General features: G+C 42.5%; 1 long non-coding RNA gene across 2 annotated transcripts in view; it reads right to left on the reverse strand.

The window, feature by feature from the left end:
* Nucleotides 1–14,037: 14,037 nt before the first annotated feature.
* Nucleotides 14,038–17,279, reverse strand: part of LOC108415480 — a 3,370-nt gene continuing 128 nt past the window's right edge. The window contains exons 2-7 of one of the 2 annotated variants that reach the window (XR_001857019.2): nucleotides 16,734–16,869; nucleotides 16,339–16,475; nucleotides 16,143–16,237; nucleotides 15,732–16,026; nucleotides 15,483–15,643; nucleotides 14,038–14,756 (exon numbers count right to left, since the gene is read on the reverse strand). This is a non-coding gene — a long non-coding RNA (uncharacterized LOC108415480). Of the gene's footprint in view, nucleotides 14,757–15,482; nucleotides 15,644–15,731; nucleotides 16,027–16,142; nucleotides 16,238–16,338; nucleotides 16,476–16,733; nucleotides 16,888–17,279 lie in introns of both variants that reach the window. The other variant, XR_005131805.1, reaches the window with a different exon arrangement.

A 17,279-nucleotide genomic window follows, 5' to 3' on the forward strand; every position in this document is an offset into this window, starting at 1 on the left:
CAAATGGCAACCCACATATTAGGAAGTGAATAACCTGTCGTGGCCAGTAGGTGGGGCTCTAAGACTGCAAACAACAAATCAGAAGAATCAGAAGAAGTTTTATTGCCATTGTCAATGAACAGGATTCACAGACTAGGAATTTGCTTCGGCATGAAGGTGCAACATAAAAACAAGTAGTAATAGGCATGCAAAATTAAGTCCACATAAATAAATACTCTATGCAAATATAAAATATAGATAGAATGAATTAAAAAAAAAACATTATATATATATATATATATATATATATATATATATATATATATATATATATATATATACACAAAAGGCATGTACAACAGTACTATATACAACAGTGCACGTGGAGTAGTGCAATTCAAGTAAAGTGACCAAGGCAGGGTTATAAAGAGGTAAGTGACATGATTATATATTGTTCTTGAGTCCAATGGCAGAGGGGAATAAACTGTTCCTGTGGCGGGAGGTTCTGGTCCGAATGGACCGAAGCCTCCTGCCCGAGGGGAGTGGATCAAATAGTCCGCATGTGGGGTGAGAAGGGTCTGCTATAATCCGATCCGCTCTCCCCACAGTCCTGGAGACGTACAGGTCTTGGAGAGGTGGGAGGCTGCAGCCTATCACCTTCTCAGCGGAGCGCACAACGCGCTGCAGCCTGAAGTCCACAGTCATCTCCACTGTCTTCTGGGCATTGAGCACCAAGTTGCTGTTGCTGCACCAGGTCACCAGCCGGTCCACCTCCTTCCTGTAGGCAGACTCATCACCGTCTGAGATGAGTCCAATGAGGGTGGTGTCGTCCGCAAACTTAATCAGTTTGACAGAGTCATGGATGGAGGTGCAGCAGTTGGTGTACAGGGAGAAGAGCAGAGGGGAAAGTACACAGCCCTGAGGAGATCCTGTGCTTAAAGTCCGCGTGTCCGAGACAATCTTCCCCAGTCGTACTCGCTGCCTGTGGTCCGTGAGGAAGTCTGTGATCCACCTGAAGGTGGAGTCGGGCACATGGAGCAGAGAGAGCTTGTCCTGGAGCAGAGTGGGAAGGATAGTATTGAATGCAGAGCTGAAGTCCACAAACAGGATCCTAGCGTAGGTTCTTGGGGAGTCCAGATGCTGCAGGATGAAGTGGAGGGCCAGGTTTATGGCATCATCTATGGACCTGTTGGCTCTGTAGGCAAACTGCAGGGGGTCCAGAAGGGGGTTGGTGATGGACTTGAGGTGGGATAAAACCAGACGTTCAAAGGTCTTCATGACTACGGACGTCAGGGCCACAGGCCTGTAGTCATTAAGTCCTGTGGCGCATGGTTTCTTGGGGACAGGGATGATGATAGAGGACTTGAAACAGGCTGGGACATGGCATGACTCCAGGGAAGAGTTGAAGATTCCCGTGAAGACTGGGGCCAGCTCATCAGCACAGTGTCTCAAGGTGGCAGAGGACACGGAGTCAGGGCCCGAAGCCTTGTGTGGATTTAGCCTCTTAAACAGCCTGTTCACATCCTCCTCCTGGACTGAGAGAGCAGATGGGCAATCCAAAGTGATTGAGTGTATTGTGGTGTGGGGGGTGGAGGATGGGGGGTGTGAGTCCATGACTTCAAAACGTGAATTGAAGTCGTTAAGGTCGTTAGCCAGTTTGAAATCTTCTGAACAATGAGGTGCTCTGGGCCTATAGTTGGTGATCTCTTTCAGACCCCTCCATACAGTGGCAGAGTCGTTAGCATAGAAGACCTTCTACTGCATGTACAGACTACTCTGATGTCCACTGAGGCAATGACACTTGATTTTATATCAAAGTAATTTTTATTTCAAAGTAAAGGTTGGGATCAAAACCTGATTGCGACTTCTCATCTTGATAAGTTTCTGACATGAGATTAAACCAAGGGTTCTAATAGTAAACTCGTCCCGTAGTCTGGGCCATGTACCCAAAGCTTTTAAACTAGCAGTTATCAAACCTCTGATCAAGAAACCAAATCTTGATGTTAGCATATTGTCTAATTACAGACCTATTTCTAACTTACCATTTATATCGAAGATCTTAGAAAAGCCTGTGGCCCAACAACTTAGTTCATGTCTACATAAGACCCATATATATGAAAAATTCCAATCTGGATTCAGGCCACATCACAGCACTGAGACAGCTCTAGTTAAGATAACTAATGATCTTCTTCTTGCCTCTGATGCCTGTGCTACTTGACCTCAGCACAGGTTTCGATACAATAGACCACAATATTCTACTAGAAAGGTTAAAAAACATGGTTGGAATTACAGGGACAGCCCTACTATGGTTCTTACAGAATTTTCAGAACGAAAATTATTCAAAAGTAAGATTTGGAATTCCGCAAGGCTCTATTTTAGGACGATTATTATTTACACTATACATGTTACCGTTGTAACATGTATATACCATGTTAGGCACAGTTATAAGTAACCATGGCATTAACTTTCGTTGTTACGATACGCAACTGTACATATCAGCCAAGCCTGATCACAAATACAGATTAAAGAAAATAGAGGACTGTGTAAAAGACGTGAAATGCTGGATGTTACGGAACTTCCTCCTACTAAACAGTAACAAAACAGAGGTTCTCCTTCTGGGTCCAAAATTGGCAAGAAATAAACTACCTGATTTAATTTTAAATCCCGCTGACTTTCCAGTTACACCTGGCTCAGCAGCAAAAAATCTTCATAATTGATTCAGATTTATCATTCGATCAACACATAGGCAGCATCACTAGGACAGCTTTTCTACATCTTCGCAACCTTGCCAAGATAAGAAATGCCCTATCCCTGCGTGATGCAGAAACACGCCTTTACTTCCAGGCTAGACTATTGTAATGCACTACTGTCAGGATGTACGAGCAGGAATCTAAGCAAACTTCAACTAGTCCAAAATGCTGCAGCCAGGGTCCTCACTAAAACTAGAAAATTTGATCATATCAGTCCAGTGCTATCATTATTTCATTGGCTGTCTGTTAAATTCAGTATTGATTATAAAATTCTTTTATTGCCGTATAAAGCCCTACATGGGCTCACTCCTGAGTACCTGCAATACCTTAATTCCCATTACGAACCATCACGATTACTCAGATCCCAGAGTGCTGGCTTATTAATAGTTCCTAGAATTCATAAGGCTGCAGCTTGGGGAAGAGCTTTTTCTTATAAAGCCCCCAAACTCTGGAATGATCTTCCAGAAAATGTTCCGGACTCAGACACAGTCTCAATCTTTAAAACTAGGCTGAAAAGTCACTTGTTCAGTTTAGCTTTTGGTAGTTAATTGTTCCCCATTAGATAAAGGTAGCAGATCCAGGGGTCCATGGACACAGGGAATTATAGTAAACTCAGATGCTGGTGCTGTCGTCCCGCTGCTCGCACACGGTCACTCAAGTTTGTGGACGGAGGAGCGGAGGGATGCCAAACTGTTTCAGAGTGTTCTCCTTCTGGTTCTCTCCTTTTAGTTGAGCTGTCATAGTCAGATCTGCCGGAGTCATTAGCCACACACTGTAAATGTTCACAATCCCTGTTTTACGTACAAACAGACAGAATAAAACTAATTCCCTCTCCCTGCCTTTTTTCTGAGTATACAACCGCCCACATGTCCGGCCGGACATTGAAGGACTACTGACTGTCGAGTCTTCCTGCTACCCACTACAGACCAGCTGCCCACCCTACACTGATGTTTTCATAGACTCCTAGCTATTACTACAACTAATACTACTGCTATTAATATTAGTAGTATAATCACTTGTAGGTAGTTTGACCAGAGGAGGATGGGTCTTTGGTTGAAAGGCTTTGAGCTATAGGCAAGCCAGCATGGCCTCTCATCCTCATGAAAACTGACTATTTCACTAAGTATGCAGTGGCAGTACCTACTCCCAATCAGAAAGCTAGGACTGTTGCTAAATGCCTATGGGAGAATTTCATAATTCATTATGGTATTCTCGAAAAGCTACACAGTGATCAAGGTTCTGACTTTGAATCCAGGACAATTAAAGAACTCTGAGAACTCAACAGAATACATAAGCTAAGAACAACTCCATACCACCCACGGGGAAACCCGGTAGAAAGATTTAACAGAACTTTACTAAGCATGATTGAGACATTGCGGGGGAAAAAGAGAAATCGCATTGACGAGAATTGGTGAAGCCCTTAGTATATGCTTATAACTGTACAAAGCATGAAAGTACATAATTCACCGAACTAATTGACGAACTACTGTTTGAGAAGAAAACCAAGATTGCCAATTGACCTTGCTTTCAACATTTCTGTGAATAATCAACACGAGAAGTCTCACTCTCGAAGACTCGTATGTGAATCATCTGAGAAAGTCACCTGGAAGAAAGCTACAGGTTAGCTTCTGAGAATGCTACTCTAGAGAAAGGTGGCTGTGTATTGTTAAGACAAGTGAAATTAAGAGGTAAACACAAGTTGGCAGACTGATGGGAATCTACTGTACATGTTGTTGGAAGGAGCAGGAGAACTCCTGAGAATAGCGATGGGCCGTTATGTACGTTGCATAGGGATTTACTCCATCCCTGCAATTTCCTGTCAGTGGAAGATGATGGTTTCCCTGTTCCTAAGGTACGAAAGACATGCCAAACTTCACCCAAAGTTGATTCAGAAGAGCAAGATTCCAACTCATATTAGATGACTTCCCAGTCTGCTATTATTCAGGTCCCTTAAGACTTGAACCAGTGAAAGTAGTGCAAATCTATGAGAATAAGAAAATACCAGTTGGTCCTAACTGTGAGACCCAGCCTGAACCCGTTGTAGAGCATCAGTTTGCTGAACCTGGAACAGCCGAAAGAGAAAACCTACCTGAAAGAATCCCTAAAAGAGAAAACCTACCTGAAAGAGTTTCAGAAACTGAATACTTATCTACAGATCCTGCAGATGATCCAGCTGTCATTTCTGAAATGCCAGAATCTGTTAAACCTGCAGAAGAGGTAGAAGAAAATGAAGAAAATCTACAGCAGCCTGCAGAGGAATCTGAAGGCAGTGAACCCAAATTATCAGTGAGACGTAGAGAAAGGGCTAACCTATCCTGAGTTAGGAAACCCGCTAATCTCTATTGTCCAGTCCTATTCCAAGGTCTGAATACAGCGCTTACTCAGTCCCTTGTAGAAGCTACCTATATGGAACCGATCAAGCCTGCCAGAGGGCACCCCTCAGTCTGATGCACAGGCTCATGCATACAGTTAAAGGCAGGAGGGTGTAACCCAGGTCTTATGTGGTTGACAGAATGACACTGAGGTGAGTGGAATAATGGAGAATAAAAATTATAATTGATTTCTGAAGTGACATGAAACAGAAATAAACAGAAAGAAACAGTCACTAAAGTCGAAAATTAATCATTTGTAATTATCGTGAAAAAAAAAGTAAATAATTAAAATACTCAACGGGTGATATTAATATAGTAAGTCAGTGTCAAGTGGGCATTAACTCCACCTTTCCAAGAGTTCAGTTCTGTGAGAGAAGACAGAGAAAGAAGAGCGATTGTCCAATTTATATTGTTAAGTTAAACTGGGAGAAAACCTGGGATTAAGTATATTTAACTTGAGAATATGCGTTTACAAATTGTCTACCTTTGATCCATAAAGCTTAAGACTTGGTAAAAGTCCATAAAGTAAAGGTTAAAACGGTCTATCACTTACCATAAGTGGTTGAACCTGAGCTATCCCAGTTTAGACATTGCCAGTAATGTTGCCGTTGAAGGAGCATTTCGTGGTGAATAACATCTGCAAGGACAAAATATAAATATATAGGATTGGATTCTGTCGATTTTTTTGGTGCAGTTGAATCCTTCGATAACTTTTTTTTCTCATCTCTCGCTGCACGTGGCCAGTGTACCGAACGGACCCTAGATGGCGAGCCAAACCCATATTTGAGAACCACCCAACCGATCTTGGAGTTGGAGTATTCATTCTTTTGCTGGACTCCTGTGCTGGGTTCTTTCTCTAACTGGTCCAAAGGAGCATAGGAGCAAGTCTTGATATTTAAGTGAATCGATCTTGAAAAAGAGACGTTGAGGAGGAGAATTCTATTTTTTTTGAAACTGTAGATTATTGACTCATTGTAATTTGATATGAGTATTAATTACAATTTTCTAAATAGGGAGTAAAACTCTAAACCTCAAAACTAAACCATAAACCAGTAATAGTACTTACCTTAATTGGAGGAACCGGAATCTATGAGAAGCTAGAAGGAAAAGAAAGAGAGCAAAATTACTTGTTGAAATAGCTGTAAATAGGTTAATATAATTAATACTTGCCTGAGGGAGGTGAGTAGCTCAACCTGAAATAAATATTACTGGTTAATAGCATTGATTAATAACATTGAACAACACAAACACTAACAGAAAGAAAAAAGAAATACTTAACTGTGATTCTCAATACCTTGATACCTGGAAGGTTGACCAAACACTGTATATTCCTTGGGGGAACTTTTTTTTGTACTTTATTTTATTCTGCCAAAGTTGAGAGATTTGTGTTATATGTAATTCTCAATACAGTTCATGACTTACCTCACATCTGGTCTCGACTCTTCCAAGCCTCTCGCTTCAAGGGCGAACCCAACTAGTCCCTTGGTTATCTTTACTCTTTATTCAAGTAATCCACAACATAAATATTACATACGTGTTACAGGAAGTCTGCATGTAATTGATCATACATTGTTTTGAATTGCTTTAGAAAAACTGTATAGGCCACCAGTTTCATCCAGTGTGTCCAAACCTATAAGACCCTTGGTCTGGTCTTATGTTAGAAACTAAGCAATGTGGGAGTAGTTATTAAAACCGGTAAATGTCAAAATGATTGATGAGTTCTGCATGGCATCACGTGTGAAATATGTAAAAAAAATTCCCAGGGTTGTATACAGTGTATGAAACTGTAAAGGTATGCATGACGTCACATGAGAAATATGTAAAAAACAAATTCCCAGCAGTTAATGATTATTTTTTTCCCCAAGGTTTGTTACATGAGAAATATGTAAAAAATTTTCCCAGAAGTTAATGTATTTTTCTTCGAAGGTTTGTCAAGCGAGAAATATGTAAAAAAAAATTCCCAGGAGTTAATGCCTGTTTTTTTCCCAAGGTTTGTGTGCTGAAGCCAGCAGTCATCGGGCAGAAGGCAGGATACACCCTGGACAGGTCCCCAGTCCACCGCAGGGCAGACAGACACAGCCAGTCACTCACACACTCACACCATGTCCAATTGGCCTGACTGCATGTCTTTGGACTGTGGGAGGAAACCGGAGAACCCGGAGGAAACCCACGCAGACACGGGGAGAACATGTAAATGCCACACAGAGAGGATCCTGGTCACCTGGCCTGGTCACCTGGCCAGGGAACGGCTGGTCTCTTGCTGTCTTGAGATGACCCCCTCCCACCCCTCACCGCCCTGGGGTGGTGTGTGGTCTGAATGACAAAGACAGGTGTTGGGGCCTGCGGCCGACTTAATTGATGAGAGTAATTGATGAACCAAGTGTAGACAGTCTTGCCATGCTATAAAAACAGGGCATGGGGGATACAGATTGATGCGGAGTGCGACTTTTTCTGCAAAAAACATCGTCATGGATTCTCCAGCTAGACCGTCTAAGGTGAAGATGCATCCCCGATCATGAATTTCTTGAGCAAATGGCGTTACCGCTCATTCATTTGGTACAACTTACAAAAGCGTGGAATACCTTATTTTGTGAGGCCGAGCAGCTTAAAACAACTGGAACTGAAGGTGCAGCCACCCAGGAGCCTTTCTTTGTAATGATGTGCCTAAACACAGCTGGCCCCGTTCAATTTGAGGAGAAAGCAATGTTAAATCATCTTATAAGAAAAAGCAAGAAATCAACAGACTCAGAGCCATCGACGGTCTGTTTAAACTGAGTATAAAGAGGAGATGCCTTTGGATTTTACTGAGAAAAAAAAAACATTTTAACAACCGTTACATTGTTTTCCAGCAGAGCAGACTGTGCCAGGGTAATAAGACCGACGATGTAGCCATTTTGGAAAAAACTTGTACCTGTTGAACCAGACCGTTCCAAAAATTAAGGGGCTGTTCGGTTCATGACACAAAAGTCAGGACCAAACTGTACAGGTATTTATCAATCACCTTGAAAGCCAGATCCGCTCAAATCAAATCACCCTAACCGTCACGGGTTTCAAAAACTCTGAATTTACCTGCAGAGATCGGCTGGAGGTGTGCACGTCACCTGTGATATGGCATGAAAATGTGTGTTCCAACGAGGAGGAGGAATGGGTATACTATTTTGCCCCTACAGGAAAAGAAGAGAGTGTTCAGTTCATTGATATGACTTTGAAGGAGAGGGAACTACTGACATCTATCATTCTGTGAAGCACTTTCTGACCGGTAAGAAAAAAATGCTTTTTTTCTTAAGAATTTATTTTGACCATTAGAGATACCATAGTTTGTGAATATAAGCTGTGAAAACGGTTAGTCTCTTTCAAGTTGCAGCAAGTGTCTAAGGAGTATGTATGACCCCATTAAACCTTTTAACGATTTTCTCGCTGCGTCTGCAACACCTGCCGTATCCCACGCCCGCCGAACCTGGTGGACGAATACCAGGATGACAGAACGGTCACGCGCCTGTGCCAGGACATACCCGGTGTGAGAGAGGGGTGGTCTTGTGGGGTGGCGGATGGAGCGCTGGGCCTTGTGGGTGTTATAAGCAGTGACAACTATATTGCAGATTCGAGCAGCACGAGCGATGCTGAGGACGAAGTGTCCGGCGTGACCGATCTGGACAATGATGAATTTATCATGGTTGACGACAACGGTTTACAAAGCAAGCCGTTGTCACCTGTACACAGCAAAATTTCAAATTAACATTGACAGTGTTAAATTTAATACCGGACAAGTATGTGTGTCCACACCATTTACAATAGTGTTACCTTTTTAACACTAAATCAGAGTAAATTTAACTCTCTCTATAGTCAAAAATCAACACTGCATGTAGTTGAATTTACTCTACCCTGGTGTAGGTGTTAAAAAATAGCTCTGGTAGTGTTAAATTTTAACTCTACTATTTTAACACATTTGAGTGTAAATGCAAAAATAACTCCACCAGAGTAAAACTTTAACTTATATTTCAAAACTTTCAGGAGTTAACAGAAAGAAAACCACACTAGAGTAGATTTTAAACTAGTATTTCTGGATTGTACACAAAAAACCCCAAAAACTAAGTATATTAAGAACCTTTTATTTAAAATGTTAACTCATGTTAATTCATGTGGTCATTAAAATGCATTATAATGACATTTGTTGTTAGAAGGAATGCCTGCTCATCTTTCACAATTATATTGACAATCTTTTGGAAAACAGACATTTCATTTTTGACATCACTGCAAACCAACATGCCAATCTGATACTCTGTTCCATAATTTTTTACCCAGCAAGATGTAACCAGACACATTTAATACATCACTTAACATTTCGCTGCCCTCTAAATAGTCAAGCAAAACACTTAATTGGACCAAACTGAAATTTTCCCAGTGTAATGACAGCTGATGTTTCTTAACAAGTGATTTTGTGATGTTTTTCGAGTTAACAGATTTTTTGAAAAAGTTGTGTTTCCCTTCAAATCTCATGCACCACATATGAATGAGTGGTCCAATTCTCCTAATACATCTTGGATCATGATTCATTAGATGATGCTTTGGAATCAGGTTTTGTTCTGGATAAAGAGACTTAATTTATGATGGTCAGATATTAAATGCTTCAAGTACAAAGTCATACCATCAGTTACAACTGGTGAAAATACAAGATTCACAATGTGTATCAAATAGAGAATCAATATCCAGTAGCAATCATTTCTGTCAATTACATCTCCAAATATTAAGGGAGTGTTACCCAAAAGACACCAAGTCTGAATAGCATTAAGTCAAAGATCTTTGTGAGCAGAATTCAGAAGGTTTCAGCTGGGGGAAGAGCTTTTTCTTATAAAGCCCCCAAACTCTAGAATGATCTTCCAGAAAATGTTCCGGACTCAGACAGTCTCAATCTTTAAGACTGAAAACTCACTTGTTCAGTTTAGCTTTTGGTAGCTAATGTTCCCCCTTAGATAAAGGCAACAGATCCAGGGGTCCATGGACACAGGGAATTACAGAAAACTGAGATGCTGGTGCTGTCGTCCCGCTGCTCGCACGCGGTCACTCAGGTTTGTGGACGGTGGAGCGGAGGGATGCCGAACTGTTTCAGAGTGTCGTGTCTGTGTGTCCTTCTGGTTCTCTCCTTTTAATTAATCTGTCATAGTCAGATCTGCCGGAGTCATTAGCCACACTCTAAATGTTTACATTCCTTGTTTATGTACAAACGGATAGAAAAAAACCAATTCCATTTACCTGCTTTCTTTCCGAGTATACAATCACCCATAGGTCCGGCTGGACACTGAAGGACGACTGACTGCTGAGCCCTCCTGCTACCCACTTCAGACCGGCTGCCCATGCCCCAGCTGCCACCACCTGCCTTGGACGAGCTGCCCACCCTACGCTGATGTTCTCATAGACTCCTAGTTATTCCTAATACCAATATTACTGCTATTAATATTAGTAATATAAATCACTTGTAGGTAGTTTGACCAGAGGAGGATGGGTCCCCCCTGGTGAGCCTGGTTCCTCCCAAGGTTTATTCCTCAGTTCTGAGGGAGTTTCTTGCCACTGTTGCCCCTGGCTTGCCCACCAGGCGGTTTCTGTACATTCTTACAGTCCTGTCTTTTCCGAAATTCTGTAAAGCTGCTTTGTGACAACATCCATTGTAAAAAGCGCTATACAAATAAATTAGATTTGATCACCCATTTTCAACACGCTTGGTCTGTTTTTTCTCTCCATGTATCCATAATTGAAACTTTAAACAATTTGTCTGAAAGGATTCAGAGTTATGAATTTTTTTAACAATAACTGAAACAGAAGCTTCAACTCATACTGTGCAACTCCTAGTAAATCATGCATTATATCTACAGCATCGTTATCAGACACATGAAAAAACTGCAATGAATTGAGCAAACAAGTTCTTTTGACAGGAAAGGTTGATGCTACAGATGGATTTTGTAGAAAGGTATTACAGTGTTCTGAATGAAGTTCTGACTCCATGTCCCCAACCTCCTCCGGGACATGAGAAAAGCTCTCCCGGAGGTGGGAGTTGAAATCATTCCGAAAAGGGGCCTCCGACAGTCGTTCCCAGCACACCCTCACTATTCGCTTGGGCCTATCGGATCTGACCATCAGTCTTCCCTGCCATCTGATCCAACTCACCACCAGATGATGATCAGTTGACAGTGTCCAGAACATATGGTCCCAAGTCAGATGAAATGACAACAAAGTCGATCATTGACCTTTGACCCAAGGAGGTGTTCAAAATCTCCATTGTGGAAGCAGCCAGGTGTAGCTGTGGCCAAAAGCTTGTGGGTGCCTGACGGGGCGGTAACCCAAGAATCTCCTGGTGGACACCGGTGGTGAGGGAGGCCTTCAAGCTGAAGAAAGAGGCCTTTAGGGACTGGTTGGCCCGAAGGACTTCCAATTCAGCAAATAGGTACCGACAGGCTAAAAAGGTGGCAGCTGCAACGGTGGCAGAAGCAAAATCCAGGGCATGGGAGGAGTTTGGTGAGGCCTTGGAAAAAGACTTTCGTTCGGCCTCAAAGAGGTTCTGGACAACTGTCCAACTCAGGAGTGGTCGGGGTGGCTGCACCCAAGCTGTATTCGGCGAGGGTGGAAAAACTGACTTCGAATGAGGATATAGTCGGTCGTTGGAAAGAGCACTTTGAGGCACTTCTTAATCCGGGAGACGTGCCTCCCTCACGGGAGTCAGGGCCAGAGGCTTCTAGGGTGTCAAGTTCCATTTCCCTGTTGGAGGTCACTGAGGTAGCTGGTAAGCTCCTCAGTGGCAAGGCACCGGGGGTGGATGAGATTCGTCCAGAAATGCTTAAGGCTCTGGATATTGTGGGGCTGTCATGGCTAACACGCCTCTGCAATATTGCATGGACCTCAGGAACAGTACCCTTGGATTGGCAGACTGTGGTGGTGGTCCCTATTTTTAAAAGGGGGGACCGGAAGGTGTGTGCCAATTATCGGGGTATCACACTGCTCAGCCTCCCTGGGAAAGTCTATGCAAAGGTGCTGGAAAGGAAACTCCGACCGATAGTTGAACCTCAGATTGAAGAGGAACAATGTGAATTCCGTCCCGGCCGTGGAACAATGGATCAGCTTTTCATCCTCTCACAGATTGTTGAGGGGGCATGGGAGTTTGCCAACCCAGTCTACATGTGTTTTGTGGACTTGGAGAAGGCTTATGACCGTGTTCCTCAAGATATCTTGTGGGAGGTCCTCCGGGAGTAAGGGGTGCCGGGGCTACTACTCCGGGCTATCCAATCTCTGTTCTACCGGAGTGAGAGCTGTGTCCGTATACTCGGCATTAAGTCAGACTCTTTCAGTGTTAGTGTTGGACTCCGCCAGGGTTGTGATATTCATGGAAAGAGTGTCAGGGCATGGCCGGGGTCAGGAGGGCATTATGTGTGGAGGCTGAGTGAGGCAGCTGAGTGTGAAGCGGTTGGTATGTGGATCAGCACCTCCAAGTCTGAGTCCATGGTCTTGGCCCAGAAAAGGATGGCATGCCCACTCCAGGTAAGGGGAAAGGACCTGCCCCAGGTGGAGGAGTTTAAGTATCTTGGGGTCTTGTTCACGAGTGATGGGAAGAGGGATTGTGAGATCAGCCGTAGGCTTGGACAGGTGGCAGCAGTAATGCGGTCACTGTACCGGACTGTTGTGGTGAAGAAGGAGTTGAGCAAAAAGGCAAAGCTTTCTGTTTACCGGTCAATCTACATCCCAACCCTCACCTATGGTCATGAGCTGTGGGTAATGACAGAAAGAACAAGATTGCGAATACAAGCGGCGGAAATGAGCTTTCTTCATCGGGTGGCGGGCTACATACTATGGGACGGAGTGAGGAGCTCGGTCATCCAGGAGGAGCTCAGAGCCGCTACTCCTCCGCATTGAGAGGAGCCCGCTGGAGGGATTATGTCTCCAAGTTGGCCTGGGAGCAGCTTGGGGTCCCCGGGAATGAGCTGGAGGAAGTTGCAGGGGACAGGGTCATCTGGGATTCTCTGCTCTCCCAACTGCCCCTGTCTGGACTAGCGGTCAACAATGATGGATGAATGAAAAACCAACCCTGTATGATCTTAGCAGAAGACTGACTGCAATTCTGTCTTATCAGTTAAACAAAACCAACAGGAATAAGCTGCACTGAAAGACTCAACAAAACCAAATATTCCATGTAATGCCAAATTGTCACCAGTAACCTGAATCACAGAACCTTTCAGTGGTGCAGTTGAAAAAGGCACATGGACTCTTTCAGTCTCCAAAATTCTCAAATCATCAACAAGTGGTTTTAGAATTGGATCAAACCCATATTTCTTAAAGTCTTCTGAGTGAAAGAGGGTAGCAAGGTTTCATCAGGTTTCATCAAGGTTTCATCAGCACAGAATTAAGCTTAGGTGGCAGATTCTTAAAATGAAATATATGCAGCCAGGTTTGTGTATGCCCTTCTTCGAGCCTAACGGATTAGCCGTTTTAAAGTCATCATAATACAGATGGATCTGAAGAACAGGTTCTTTGAAAACAAACAATGTTTTTTAAAGTATGACCAATCATTGATGTCTTTATAGATACCCTCTTCTTGCAGTTTTACTTGCTAAAAACTTTGACACAGCTCCTTGTTACTAAACATTGACTTCAGAGTTCCTAATATAGGTACATATGTGAATGTATCATTGACTGGTACCTGGCTGCAAGTACCAGTTTTGTTTTTACGTACATCAAAATGGACACCAAGAATATGCTCTACAGGTTCAACTATATTCCATTTTTGCTCAAAGTACCTCTGTCTCTTAGTTTCAGTGTTCATGAATGAGAATGGATTTTCAAGCTGATCAAAACAATCCTCAACTTTATCCAGTGCTTGTTTAGGTAAATCAACAGAAAGGCATTTTATCACAGCTTGCTTGTGCATGGATGTCATTTACAAGCTCCCCCATTGAACCAACCAAACATTGTACCATGCTTTCAGGAATTCCAGATGCTTGCACCTGAGCAACAACAGAGCTACACATATCCAACAAATGCCTTTTTTTTCAATAGCAGGCTGTACTGTGACGCACCTCATTTACTGATTGCAAACCACAAGCTACAACATTCTCATGAACCTCTAAATGGTCAACTGTATCAGAAACAGGCACTGTATGTACTCGTAACAAGTGCTTTTTTTAAGTGCAAAAAACAGATGAGCACCCAGGTTCTCCACGTTTTAAACGTAATGAACGTCCAGGACATAAACCATGCTCAAACTTCAAATGGCGAAATAACAATGAAGTTTTTTTGATGTACTTTGCAGACAAAACAGGTCCACATTGTTCAGCAAAATAAATGGCTTCAAAGGTCACGTCGAAGAAGCCTCACTTGAATTTCTTTGACCCTTGGACTCCTCTTAGCCTTACCCACATCAATGCTATACACTGTGGTTTGAATGAATGTGAAGAGGTTGTTCAAGGCTTCATCATAGGACACAGCAAACACAAAGTGTGCCTTGAAGAGCTCGTCAAAAGCTGCAACAGTGGTCTTGGCCTCACAAGGGGCTTTGAGCTTTCTGGTCCAGGATGATGTAGTAGTTGTGGATGCTGTTCTTCTTTTCCCCAACACACAGAAGATATCGCTGTGCTGATCCACTTCTCTTAAGAAAGGTCACCATGCTCATTCCTATCTAAAAAAAAAGAAGAGATACACACAAAGACAGGACTTTAATTTTCATCTGATTTGGTCATTCCAATTATCCAATCAACTCATAAGGGACTCCATCACATACACTCTCTAAACAAGAATGAAGACAAGCAAGACAGGCTTCCTCCAGTATGTTTTATTTTTTCAGCACGCAAGATAAGTCTGTTGCTTATGTATCACCACCAAGCAGCTAAACACACTGAACAAAGCACCAATTGCTCAGCTCTGATGCATCATCCAATACATCTCTGTGGTAACAAGCAGGAGAATAGTTGGGATGCTTGGAGGGTGCAACAACTACCCGCCTAAAGAAAGCAACAACAATTGTGCTTCTCTTAGGCTACAGCTGCTAAGAAGACAAAGCAGCATGACAAAACTGCTGATCCTCAAATCATATGGTCAGCACCTTAGCTTGCTGAGCCACTACTTCTTTTGTTGAACACAAATGTATATAGAATTTACTTTTAAAATTTTTAACACTTCTAAAACACTTATTCTCATGAACTTCACCAAGCGGTCCTCAGCCTCAGATGCATTGATCTTTCCCATTTTTTTGCCCTTTGATGTTGAGGGTAGGAGATGAAGTAGCAACAGGATACATGCCAGGTCACGGTGGGGTTCATCAAACATTTTCCATTTTAATTTCAACCTTTTTTGTTTTCAGCAAACATTTACCCAAAATTTCAACACTCATGAAGGATAACATTACCATGATCAGATTCTTGCTAATGCAAGAAGATCATCCACATGTGAATTAGAGGGTATGGTTTTGCAGTCTGCAATTATCTTGGGCTTGACTATTGTTGGCCACTTCACAAGGAATCTTCCTGAGACTTCCTCTCCAAACAGCAGAGTGAAATCCTGGGCAACCTGAAATCAAAAGGAAAATCAAATACAAGGTTTTAAGACCATTTTTAAACTTTGACATTATGTGATGGAATTTACAAATTATTATTACCAAGCCAGTTGTATCTAGAAATCAAGGGAAGAGGTCTAGGATGACTGAAGTCTTCTCTGGATCATGTCTGTGCTTAAATGTTGCTTTCATTTTGTCCTTAACCACTGTTTTGTCAGCTGAGTGGTTCATCAGGGACATTGCCTCTTTACATTCATACCAGATAACTGCTCTCCACAAACAGGCATCTCATGATGGATGTACTTCCGCTCTTTCCCTGGCTTGCTGAGTTGTGCTGAACTGTTTTCAGTCTCCAGGCCAGGTAACCGGACCCACTTTGAGGATCATAGTAGTGCTCCTGTCAAGCAAAGTTCTTTTTTAAAGCCTGAAAGGATCAGAGCTCAGCCATGTACTAACTACAGAGCTCAGCCATGTACTAACTACATGTGCATATTTGTTCACTAATATACTTACATAGCCATTTACTGAATCCAAATCCTTCAGGTGAGGGAAAAGTGTTATTATCCCAAGGGTATATGAAATGCGGACATTTACAGGTAGGATCCTCCCTTATTAGAAAACAGAGAAATAACATTAATAAAAGTGGGCAGAATAATATGCTGACCAATATAAAATGCAGTTAAAAATCGATCCTATGATGTTCACTCACCAATGGCCTTCCACCATATCTGCTACAAGTATATTCACCATCTTTCTTCTAGTGCCATCAGAAAGGCCACTTGTTTTGTGATAATCCTGAAATATCTGGTCACCACCTGGCTTTGAGTGAAGCGCTACTTTGACTATCTGAAACATCAACAATTACATATGCTTTTAAATTGAGATTCATGTTGTTTACATATCCCCATAAGAGAGTCACAGAAAAGAACTTTTTATTGCATACCGACACATGGTCTAAAAAAGAAAGCTGACATTTGCCACAGATATAAATATAAAATAAGATCAATGTTATGTTTATATGAATCAATACAGGATAACTAAAAAATCCCTCTGAAAACCCACCCCTATTGAATACCACAATGTGATGTTGACCTTCAAACTCACATCTCTCACTGTAGTGGGATCAACTGGTCCATCAACTGCCGTCGTCATGCCTTTGTGGATTCCAGAATTAGAGTTGAACCTGATGAAGCTGAATCTTCTGAGCAGAATGAGGATTCAGAAGAGGATTGTCTCTCATCTGAGGACATGCACAAAACTATATTGAGAGAAAAACTTAAAGACACTGGAGACAATGAAAATTTATTTAAAATGAGATCTTTGAACACAGAAGAGATGATGCAGCACACAGACTCCCATTAAATGTGTTGTAGAGCTGATTTTTTTCCCCTTTTCTTCCCAATTTAGGAGGCTAATTACCCCACCCACTTTTTAAGACTCCCCCTATCACTAGTGATGCCCCTAACACTAGGAGGGCGAGGACTAGCACATGCTTCCTCCGACATGTGAAGCCAGCCTTCGCCTCTTTTCCAACTGCTGCAGCATTGCTGTGGAGCTAGCGAGCTCGCAGCACCGATACCTCAGCTCGCAGATGAGCTGACATCACCATAAGGACATCACCTTAAGAATGATGTGGCGAAATACACAACG

Source organism: Pygocentrus nattereri, chromosome 18 (genome assembly GCF_015220715.1).
Source record: "Pygocentrus nattereri isolate fPygNat1 chromosome 18, fPygNat1.pri, whole genome shotgun sequence".
NCBI lineage: Eukaryota > Metazoa > Chordata > Actinopteri > Characiformes > Serrasalmidae > Pygocentrus > Pygocentrus nattereri.